Genomic DNA, 12621 nt, shown 5'->3' on the forward strand with positions numbered 1-12621 from the left:
TACAGCGCGGTGAGTTTTGCAACACTGCATATTTCGAGGAACGTGAAACAACCACAGCAGCCATTTGTATTATTGTTCAGCAACATTAACATCCAGTGGGGTTTTGATCATGGGGGGTCGCTAAACCCTCAGGGGAGTCACTGATATCTGACCATATTTAAGCTAAAAATGCATTGCTGGTTTCTCAGTTTGGCTTTTTTTTTCTTTGGGTCTGCCTTCATTTCAGCCCAGTCTGCTTTTAGACAGGGGAAACAGGAAAAGAGTCACAGTGCTGCGGTTCATTCTTCAGGCCATATTCACTTGACCACACAAAGAGCCCATTTTGAGGGAGACATTTTATGTGTTGTGTGGCAGGCAGCGCAGGCGAAAAAGATTTACTGTGTCTGTGTCTATTCAGGGGCGTTTTGGATGATGTTCATGCCCTTACTGGTAGAGGCCGGGGATTTATTGCAGCTGGGAAATACTATCAGGTAGATGTTTCTGACAACAGTGACACTTTGTATTTTAACAGTTAAATCCACAAAACATACTAATACACAAGAATCTCTTCAATTCTGAAAAGCAGTCAAATTCCTTGATATTCCATCAAATAATGAAACAGGTTTAATATCTGTCTAATATGTATTTACACCCATGTTGCAATATGTGCAGAGACTTCTTTGTTATGATGTCCGGTGATAGTTTTTGCAAGACATTACTATAGTCAGTATTATAGCAACTTATTAAATGATTATGTTAGCAGACATTTGAAATGCAATATGAGAAGAGATTTAGCTTTCTCCTCTTTGAATCTGTGAATGAGATTTTAATACTTTCATGCCTAAACTATAAAAATGTTTTTGAGTTTTTTGGACCAAAGCTTGTAATTATAGATTAATTATTCATACAGTACATCTAATCAACAGAATTATTGCTAATACATGTTTCAAAACATGCCATTATCTTTCAATTTTTAAATGTTGTATTAATTTATTTATTGGTTCAATCAAATCAAAAGGAAGGATCTGACTTTTAAGCATTTTATTTCAGCGTCTTTTGATATCGGATCATTATAAAATGTTTACATTCTCTTCATTTAAAACTTTTCCAATTTAGTTTCAGTTAAGTAGACTTTTCATTCATGCAATAAAAATAAAGCAAATACGGTAACGTCACAAGCAACTAATTCTATATCCAATTTCAAAGACAAAAGTTATCATACATCATACACATATAACAGAAATATGCATAGTCGTGATTGATGTGTGCATGTAGTGTGTGTGTTTGTGTGAGTGGGAGTGTGTGTGTGTGTGTGTGTGTGTGTGTGCCGGCATGGAGGTTGGTGGAAGAGAAGGAAGTTGTACCACTGAGGTAGCACTCAGAGTGACTAACAATGGCCCACACATATCCTGTGGCTGTCAAAATCTTGAAGACCCTACACAAACACTTTGGAGTCAGAGCCCACAATTCCCCCTTTTCCCTCAGTGTTCCAGGTTTTGTTTCAGTCTGGGCAGTTTTTGTAGAGACTTGAAAGCTGTCTCTCATTTCCCTTTCTGCTGAAAGGCACATGGATTTTTTTAGAGGCTTGTTTTTTTGTTTTGTGTTTCCCTGTCTTGTTGTAGAAATCTGAACTAAAAGATTGTTTGTATCCTCAGTTTGGGAAGCTTCTTTTTTGGACACGAGTGAGGATTTCTCATTGGGGAATACAGGAATCTGACCAGAATGTCGTCCAGAAACACACTTTAATGCAGACCCCTTTAGAAAGCTCTAAGTTGGATAGTACTAAAAGTGCACAAAAACAAGCAAGATTTCTTTTTTAATCTGCTCGATCATGGACCTTTCTGAGCCTCACCCCTTCCCTTTATGTGCTATCTCAGCAGTCCCCCCCTCCCTCCTGTCTGAAAGGGAGAGGCCATCACAACCTGCAGGCCCACAGAGCTCACATCAGCACACATCAGCATGGGGAAAACCCTCAGCTGATTGCCTCGAAGTGGGAACCCACTTTCCAAAAACTCAGCAGAAAATTAGTGCAGAGTGGCTCCATGTTGAGGCTAATGCACAAACACCTGTGTCCCCCCCTTCTCTTCCCCTCCCGGCCTCTCTTTCTCCAGCAGTCTCTCTGTCTCCCCGTCTGAATGGCTGCCCCCAGAAAGTAGCCCTTGAACACCTCATATACAACGCTTCCAAAACAGAAACTAATATCCCCTTTACTCCCTCGTCATTCCACAAATGCAGCCTTCTTGCAGAGAATACAATGTCCTGCCAGTGAGCGTTTGGAGAAAACCCTTCAAAAGCTGCATGCACTGCTTGGCCAATGCTCTTTGCTTTGACGGGTCGCTGACAGACTGACCTTTACTGCCCCAAAATTGGACCAGCGCTTTCTTTTTAACATTCACAAGAGCTTGCTGTCACTGAGTTCAACAATGTAAAGGGGACCACCCATGCAAAAATAGATGTCATGATGGCGCTTGCTGCAGTTGCTTTAGTGGTAGGCTGTAGTTCTGTGCAAACACACCACATTATTGCTGACTGGGAAAAGGAGAACAGTGCAGGCTTTAACCAGCAGAGGGCGACCAAAGCTCTGGAAAGAATCCCAGGACATTATTAGGCCAACATGACCTCCCTCCCGATTTCTCAGAGTGTCAAAAATAACATCTCCTGTTACATTCATGGCTATAGAGGAAATTTAAGTAAGTTGGTATGAAAACCTCCTGCCAACCAGAACTGAGACAAAATGTAACGTTAGAATTTGCAAGAAGAAACTGTTCATATTTACTGCCAGTGTAACTGAGAGGTGCATCGTCTTCATAGGTTTTCTCCAAATGCCATTTATTTTTCATGATGGTTTTGGTTTTTCATGGAGGAGCCTTATAAGAGGTCACCTGGCCACACAATGCAACAGCATCCCTATATATTTTGAATGTCAAGGCCTGGCCACATGTAATCATACCTTCACCCTCCTTCCCGGGCCACAGCATAATAAAAAAAATCCCCACCGCTAAGCCACCGTCAGCACCACTCCTCCACCCACTGCAGCACCTCTCCCCGTTGTTCCCATGGTGAGGGCCGTCACCAGGGCCAATCCGAGGCGGCCGCCAGGACCTTGGTGGTCTGGAGTGTCTCCGAGGTGGCACGGCCGCAGGGCTGCAGAGAGTAAACAGGACACTGGGGGATGGAGGGATGGAGGAAGAGGGATAGAGGGATGAGAATGTGGAGTCAGCAGCCTCTCCGCCCTGCCTGGGGAAGAGGAAAGCCTGTAAAGCCGGCAGATTCAGAGCTCACACAAACAGTGGACCGCCCTGAGACTCAGCTTAGTGGATACGGCTTTGGCCAGACAGAGGGGGTAGTCAAATAACTGCTGAATTAATTTTCCTGAGAGCACAAACTTGACTTTTTCACCACAAGCCGATTCATTAGATTTGATTATGTTATTAGAGAGGACTGTTTTTGGTTTGTTTAATTTGGGATATTTCAGCAACAGAATTAGTTCATTATTTAGTTACTTCACCTACCAAACTTTCTGTGGTGGAGTGTTACTAAGGTAATGTACTCAGGTACTGTACTTAAGTACAAATTTCAGGCACTTGTACTTTACTTCTACTCCACGATATTTCAGAGGAAAGTACTTCTAAGTTGTGACAGCTATGGTTACAAGCTACTTTGCAGATGAAGGTTTTCCATACAAAAGATATGATGATTTTACAAAATATAATACATTGACGTACACAATAAAAATCAATTCACAAAATTTGGGTCAATATAACTCCAATGCAATAATGGGTTAATGTTACTCAGTATGAATGAGTAGAAAACCCACTTAAACTAAATATGGTTGTGAGCTGTTATCTACTGTAGCTCTTTTTAAACGTACATGTCACCATTTATTTCTGATTGTTAACGTATGTCTTGTTGCAGTTTTGAGTGTCATATCCACTATACATCTGTGGCAGTTTTATCAAAAAATGTGGACAAGCTTGTTGTGTCTAACACTGGGTCAAAATAACAATATCTTAGTTTGTGTAAATAATCCAACAGTAATATGAAAAAACACCAACACTTGGTCAAAACAACCCGTTGGTGCTCGATGAAGTTAAGCTTATATTGCATCTGTGCTACATTGAGCCAAACTGGGTCAATTTTTAACATTATACAAAATTGTTAAAATCATCTCCAGCTCAACCAACTACAACAGTAAAATGGTCCTAACACATTAATCCATCAGTAATAATAATCCTATAATAGGATAGTTATTACGATTACACTCACAGGGCCAATTTTCTGCATAGAGTACTTAAACTTTTGATATTTTAAGTACATATTGCTCATAATACTTCAGTACTTTTACTTAAGTAACATTTTCACTGCAGCTTATACTAACAGAGCATTTTTACTAAGTATTAGTAATATCCTTTATTTAAGTAAAGGATCTAATTACTTCCTCCACCACTGACAATGGACAACTTAAAGTTGCAATTTAAAGTTTATAAATAAAGGGTGAGCTATCAAATAATTGGCAGTGGAGAAAAAAGACATCAAAATGTCTGCCAAAACGAGGTTTAAAGATAATTCATAAAGAGGTGTGGAATTCACCGGTGCCCAAGTCTGAAGGGACCGTGAAACGAGTAGCCAATATCCACATGTTATACACACCGCCTGTTTCCAATAATATTACCCTTGCGGGTGATGACAGGTTGAAAAGTGATTTACCTGAGCGGGCTTTTATTACAAATCTTTCTTGCACCATTCCCTCTGCTACTTAAGGAATCAGGCTCGCTTCATTGTGGAACTGAAACCCAGTACTAAATACCATAGATGGCTTCCAACTGTTTTTGACTCTCATGATAAAGATAGATGAGGTGAAATCGCACAGAGGATTTGCAACTGGCCCTGTCACGGAAAGATGATTTACTTTGTTTGTAGGAAAGATGAAAGTTAGAGTTTAATAGTCCTTTAATAAAAGTCCTCCAAACGCAGTGCAACAGGTATAAAACAAATAAAATCAGTAGTAAAAGTGGAAAAAAATAAAAAGAATCTGCACTTGGCATTGTAGCTAACCATGACAGCAAACTGCGTCTTCTCAATTGAATTGTCCTCTGAGAAACAATTTTTTCCACCAGTGGCTTTTTCATTATTTTCTTTTAGAATCCACATCCAAAGCAGTGTACTTAGTCCATGTTTTCATAGATTCAGAACCAGTCATCTGGGTTTTGTCTCTCTATTTAATGTGCCAAGGGGGAAGGCAGAGATGGAGGCTGTTCTACCAGGAAATATAGGTATCTAATAGATCTACTCCCCGCTCTTATTTTGACAGGAATGGCAGGTCTGGTGAACTAATGGCATACTTCTCTTTCTGCCAGGGGGGAGAAATACGCCACCACAGGGGAAGCCACAATCCTAATAGGCAGCTGGAAAAAGAGGGGCAGACATACACTGCTGCACTGACTGCTCTCAGAAGAAGATGACTCTCCACGTAACAAATAACGCACACTGAATTAGGACAGACTTTTATATGATTCATTTTATGTGAGAGGTTAAAACGGGGCAAAATATCCACAGATAATCTGAATTCGATCGTATTTCACCCAGACATGTGCTTCCCCTTTCCTGGATTATTGAGGCATGTAATAAAACACACACTGTTTGACTCGCTTCCTCTGAACCCTAGAACCCCTAGAAATGGTGTTTAAGGTGATGGGAATGCTTATGAATTTCAGATTTAAGAAAGGGAGAGAAAAGCAAAAGCTGGCAGGTAAAAAGACTAGAAGACTGGAGTATTGGAGAGCTTCTCTCACGGGGACTGCCCCACTGATAAAGTTAACAATGAATATTTGCATTAAAGCATCATTACATTATTTAAATACAGCTAAGCTTTCAATAATGAAGGGTGTATTCTGATACAATTAAGATGAAAAGAGAGGATTTCAGAAATGAGTCAATCAGGACGCCTGACAGAAATTTAAGCAAGACAGTAAATGCTGCAAAACCGGAAAGTCATTCTGCAATGCTCACAAACTGCAGTAGTTTATGTGGGTCATAAGATCTCCAGGGATTGTTATCTTTAAATTAAATCCTTTCACTTTTTAGAATGACACAAAATAGTCCACAGAGGTTACTTTAATAAGCATAATGGAAGCAAACATAATTAAAAACAGGATTCAGACAATTAATTTGATGAAACAAAGCCTTGGCATAGAGCCAGACGGGTCAAAGCATTAGAGGGGTTACTACAAGGTGACTCAAAAAACACTGAGATTTGAAATACAATCAAATCATTAACGGACATAAATGGCCAAAATTACAAATTACTTTTTTGACCATCATTTTATCAAAATACAAATATGTCACCTTTAAGATCTTGATCGTAATAGTTATTTGACATTTAATTGGCTGTTATATGAACATGTGGGATTCAGGTGTCTTGCATACCAAGGTAGTTTTTGATAATTAATGGTCTCGGCAGTATTTAGGGAGGCAGGGGAGAGACAAAAAAAAAGCAAATAGCAAAAGAAAAAACAGCTGTGTTTCATAAGAGAAAGACCAGAATTTAAAGCATGCTTGATTTGAAAGCCCATGAATTACTTTTCTCTGGTGTGTGTGTGTGTGTGTGTGTGTGTGTGTGTGTGTGTGTGTGGCCTTCATGCCGTGTGCGGGAGCGCAGAGCATGAAATGGCTCTAAATTGGCTGTGTTTGCCCTCAGAGGAGCGCTCTTTTGAGATCATATCCTAATCCCTCAGAGAGGCAGTCCACAGGGTCGCTGCTTATTCAATTAGTCCGAAGCCATGGCTCTAAACATGGTAGGGCAAGAAAGAGTGTGAGAAAGTGTGGAGATAGAGGATGGTGGTCTGTGTGTGTGTGTGTGTGTGTGTGTGTGTGTTGGAGGTGATGGTGTGGGGTTGCTGGTGGAGCTGCCTCTGTTTATATTAAATATTTACACACCCATTCTGTGTCTTTTATTAAGCAGGACTGAAGAAGCAGGAATTACCTGAGATGAGTACATGAGAGTCTGAAAGACTGAAAATATTTTGTGATGTGGAGTTGTTGCTAAGTGTAGGTGAGGTCTCCTGCCAGAGGGTGGCGCCTGTATGACATCTCATAAGTAGGTGTTAATATCTTTGGGAGTTTGATAAAGGGGACGTGAGAGGCTGCGCCCCAATCCAGAGGGGTCATCACTAAGCCTGAAGCCCTAACCACACACCCTGAGTCAGCCCCAGGCACCCGCTTTGGACCTCAATTCCCTGCAAAGTCATCAAGTGTATTTACAATAAAAGCTGCATCATACACATTTTATTGCATTCATAAGGAAAATCTGATAAAGGTATCAGTATCATACGCAGCTAAAGATTACATGTCTATGGTAGAATCCACACTATTGATTTATTTTTATAATGAATGATATAGATATGAATATATAAAAAGCAAATCAAGCCATTTAAATGTATCTGTAGGATAATCAAGCCTCCATATGAAAGTAACACCAGCCAAAATGTCTGCTAATCCAACCATATTACATATAATTTTATCTACTGACTACAATATAGAGAGATGAGAAAAACTATAGAAAGGTAAAACAAATATTTTATTACAGTTACAAGCACATTTCAGAGCGAATTCAGATCAACTTATTGTTAAAACAACTAACTAACTAACTAACTGATCTATGTATCTCTGTAGTTCAGATGATGTATACAATAGTACAAATGCAGATGAGGAAGTTATAAAGGTTACAGTTCTTGTAACCTACATGACGTACTGTCAAACAACTGAAGCGTGACTCCAAGACCTAAGCAGGACGACATGAAGCTTATTTGCCAAATGAGGATGCACTGGGTCCTGGATGGTGACTTGGCTGACGAAATGAAGGCGAGTCACAGCTGAAACACGAGCCAGGAACAGTTGAAACAGCTGGCTGAAACAGTTGAGAAAATGAACACCTGTGAGCCTTAATTCATTGTGTATCATCAAACAACTGTAAAGACAAAACCTTTTGACACAAGTATTGGATTATATAGGAGAAGAAAAAAACAGTATTGATTTATTTGCTTATTACTTTAACAAATGGGGCGAACTTAAAGGAAAGAATCCCATTTTGGCACAAATCTGAAAGAAATCTCTACAATACATTAAATGTTCTTATAAATGTCTCTCTTAACGTCTGGCTTCTGGATCTGATTTTCACAGCACTGCCTCCTCCTTTGTCTGCAGGGAAAAAAGAGGAATATTTCTGTGTCACGGTGAGCTGATAGACAGTGACACTTAGACTAAACAAGGTGGAGGTGATGACAGGAGCTGTGGAATCCGAGCGTGGAGAGGCTCACCCTGCCAACACTGCTTGTCACTCTGGAAGTTTACTGGCTGTGACATTAGGTGCCACGTGGACCGCTGCATCCACCTCAAGCCCTTCCCTGACCACCATTGTGCTTGTAACAATCTGTATCAATTTGCACCGCTTCATGCAAACATTTTATTGCAGCAGCACCACGTTTAATAAGAATTTCTGCGCTTTAAAGTGGCTATAATCAATATTTTTATGTCAACAATGGATCACGATTGCTTTAAAGTGAAAGGGGTCGCTCGCAGTGACGATTATCTCTTGACTCTGCAGTTCTCCTCAGCTCTAAAGAGTGTTTTAATGCCTTTCAGGTCATTGTTTAGATTTTACAACCCGCAACTCTTCTGTTTTGGTTCAGTCTCACCGCTCTCATAGTGTCGTTTTCGGCCGCAGCATGCAGCTGTTTCCAGCAAAAAAGCTGTAAAAACCCACGATAGACTTCCTGCTCAGCACTAAGCAGCAGACAAACAAAGTTAGTGACTAGCTGGTGAACATAGTGCAGCATTTAACTGAAAAAAAGAGCCAGATATTTTTCTCATGGGTTAGTGGAGACCAAAAAGAGAGCTAAAAGTAGACTGAATATTGGATATTCATCAGGTGGCTTGAAAAGCAACTTCCAATAAATGCTAATGTTGCTCCGTGTCTGCTGGATGTGTAAACAGGCAACTGTTTTCTAACATGTTTGCCATGTTTTCTTTACACATTGTATCTCGTGCAGAAACACAAATCTTTAAAATTGTGGGTTATCTTCAATCATGACTGACTCAAGTCAGTTACTTATTTTCACCAAGTTCTTCTTATTTTCACTAAGTTAATGAAATTAAACTCAAAGTTAGTTACTTAAAAATGTTGCTCGTGAATGTATCTAGGCAGAAATTATGTTTCCTAACAAAATGTAATTGGCTACAGAAATTTGTGGTATATAAATGTAACTGTAGAAATGTGGATTATGTAGCAGGAGCGGTTGTTGTTTTTTTCTGCCATGAAACATGTTACTATTGGAATCTAATATTTTACAGCCTTTCATTCTCAAAAGATACATTTTGGTGGAATATTGCTTTAAAAAACAGCTCTCTCAATTCTTTTATTTTTCGGACATATATAGCAAGTATCTGTTTCCAGAAAAGTTCTATTTTTAATCACTTCTTGTGTCTTGAAAAGCACAGGATAACTCAAATCTTTATGTTGCATTAACCTAACTCGAGGCTGGGGCTCAGTACTTTCTTTGGCAAATGACTGCAGTGTTAGGCACATTTTTTTACCCAGCTGAATAAAAGACGAAACCTCATTCAGATGAGGTACAAATGAGTGTGGTACAACGGAGCCAACTGAGAGTTCTCCATGCTGCGGTGAGGGGGGGGCCAGTCTTTCAGCGAGCCAGCCTCTGTCAGACCAGGCAGTCCAGAGTGCATAGCTTACCGGAAACCAGGGCAGTTTGATTGAGTTCCTGTTATTGACTGCTTTTTTTGTGGAGAGCAGGTTTCTGCCAGGTTAATTTTTTCCTCTGCCAGCTGTCAGAACGCAGACTGTACAGAACCGCACACCCAAGCACTCAAGGCCCCACCAACGCTTTCAAGTCCAAATAGTCATTTGTCATGAAATAGCACAATGGAGAATTCCCTTTTCTCCATAGATCTCAGTATTGTGTTAAAGGATATTTGTCCGCATGCTGTGTCCGACTGTGGCTTCTGTGTACTCTGGAGCAGGAAACCCATAGCATCCCTCAGACAGTAAATCAGCCTGGGATGCTCCTGTTCAGAGGAGGGCTAACTATGTGGGATGGAGGCTGTGGAGGTTAGGCGGTGAGAGGTAATGCATTGTTTGGCCCTGGTCCCAGCCTATAGTGAGGCCGGTGCTGGCTGGAAAGCCTGAAAGATGTGTTTGTTGTACAATAAGTTGTAGCACCACTGCCATCTGGGTAAAGACCTTCGGTCAGCGCTGCACAGACGTGTGTGGATCTCTGTGCCAGAAATAATAATAATAAAACAAAGAGGCCCATTCATTCCTCCTCCCCCAAGATGAATTTACCGCAGTAATGATATTAGAGGTTCAGAGAGGATTAGCAAAGTAGCAGACTTTTTTCTGTTACTGTCACTGCAGAGGGCATCCAACATCCCTAAATCCACTTGAAAAGGGACCCAGTGGATAGAAATGAAACATATCTTTAACAGCTGCTCCAGCAGAGCGTCCTGTATAGAAAGTCAGTCTTCCTGTGGTGTGACATTTGTGTCACCTTGGAAAATGAAAGCAGTGTCTCATCATCTTAACAAATCTGTTCGTAAAAATGGAAAAGAAGTTACCCTATAGTAAGGTCAAGTGAGGTAGAGTGCTAAATGGCGCAGGTCCTTTTTAAAAACTTAGTAGTTAATTAAACAAGCCCACTGATTTCCTCACTGTCATCTAAAGGTGACCATATTCCACAGATTACTGGTGTTCATATTAAATGTCTAGAAAACACCCCCCTTGCAGAATGCACCTCTTCCACTCTCTCCCTCCACCCATATCCACATCCTTTTCCGGATACCGTCCGCAGTGAGTGAAGCATGATATGAAGACCACTATAAACTGCTGAGACCTCAGCTGAGGTGGGTAAGAGGAGTATTTGCTATAATTTACGTTCCAAAGTTTTATTTGTGTTCAAATGCTGAGTGCAAAATGTATGCACAAATTCCAACAATGGAACAAAATAATAAAGTGTCTATGGCATGTACATTACTTTATACTAACAATATCCCACAATGCAATGCTTGACTTTTGCTCCTGAGTTTGCAGATGTGTAAATTATAGTTACGTAACACTTCATATTGGTGAAGCGAAATGTTGATGATTAATAAGTGCATGAAATATACAGAGCTGATGTCCTGCTGTTCCCAGCTTCCGTAACTCAATGTAATCTCTTATTGAGCATTTATGAAATGTGTTCACAGGGTTTACTGTATATATTCTAAATTAAATTACCATCTTCTACACTTACTGTTAAAAGTTGAAACTTTTGTGATCTGCTGTTACTTGCTGTGGCCACTCGACTCTCCTCTTGAGTTGGTGACATATTATGGTGTTTCCAAAAACAGAAATATTAAATAAAACAATAATAATGGGTATATTTCTTTTAATTTACCATACTCATCTAGACACATGGAATGAGCCACGTGACATATTGTTGAGTAAGATTATGTTCCAAGGCTAGATTTTTAGTAATTTGTGTTAAAACAAATGAATGTCTGTGTGATTTTGAATGATGTTTTCTTGCACCAGAACTCGGACGTTCCGGACGTTCAGTTCTCTAAAGTAGTAAACAAAAGGTTATAAATTCTAAATTACTAATGCTTTATGGAGCAGTAATAAGCCATTAATAAGACCAAACCTTGCGTTGCCAAGTTGTAGCGGTTAGGTGTGTCTCTTTAATTCATCATGAAGAACCCTCAATGGACAGCTTGACCACTCAACTATTAGAAAATAGCTGCAAAGCATCTGGAAGAAAATATATTTATTAACAATTTATAAAGATTTAAAAATGCAGACTTGATTGATTATTGTATTAATGTCTAATTGACATTTATAATTGCATCTATACAGTAACTTTTTCTGATAACTTACTAGAAAGTGAGAAACTCATGACTCTGACTTTATATTTAAAAATTAATTCTTGACAACTTATTAAAAAGTTCTTATAAAATTAAGTGGTGCAAAGTAACTTATTAGGTGTTGGATAGTGAATAAGGGAACAAGAGGGATTTCGGACTCAGCACAACAGGCTGGAACAACAACTCTGTGCTAAATTAACACTTAATTAAATATAAAGCGCACTTCCACTTTTTCATATCATTTTTAACATCTGAGATGTTTTTTTTATGGCCAGAAGAACAATTTAACATCATCATTGTTGCATTACAACATGTCATAAAAGGGGCCTCTACTGATTCCATATTGACCACCAAGCCACCTGTCAGCAAACACAGCAATCCATTAAGAGCTACCCAGTGGTGCTGATTGCTTTGCCCCTGACCCCAGCCGCTTGTTTACTCAGGGCATGGTTGCCAGTGGGGGATGTTGGGGGGTGGAGAGGAATAATTTGAATTCCATAGAGTGGAGTTGTGGTGAGGAGTGCAGGTCCCTTTCCACCACCCTCTGTCCCCTCCACCCATACTCACACAAACACCCAGTCAGTCTCCGTGTGATGGGCTGAAGCCAGGCTCCTGACACACTGCCGGCCCACTGCCTGCCTGCCTGCCTGGGTAGAGCGGGGATGTGTTGATACAGCTGGGTTAGGCAGAGGTGCCGAGAAGTCAAGTGACTTGACCGGGGTCAAAGCA

Source organism: Enoplosus armatus, chromosome 14, assembly GCF_043641665.1.
Source record: "Enoplosus armatus isolate fEnoArm2 chromosome 14, fEnoArm2.hap1, whole genome shotgun sequence".
Taxonomy (NCBI): domain Eukaryota; kingdom Metazoa; phylum Chordata; class Actinopteri; order Centrarchiformes; family Enoplosidae; genus Enoplosus; species Enoplosus armatus.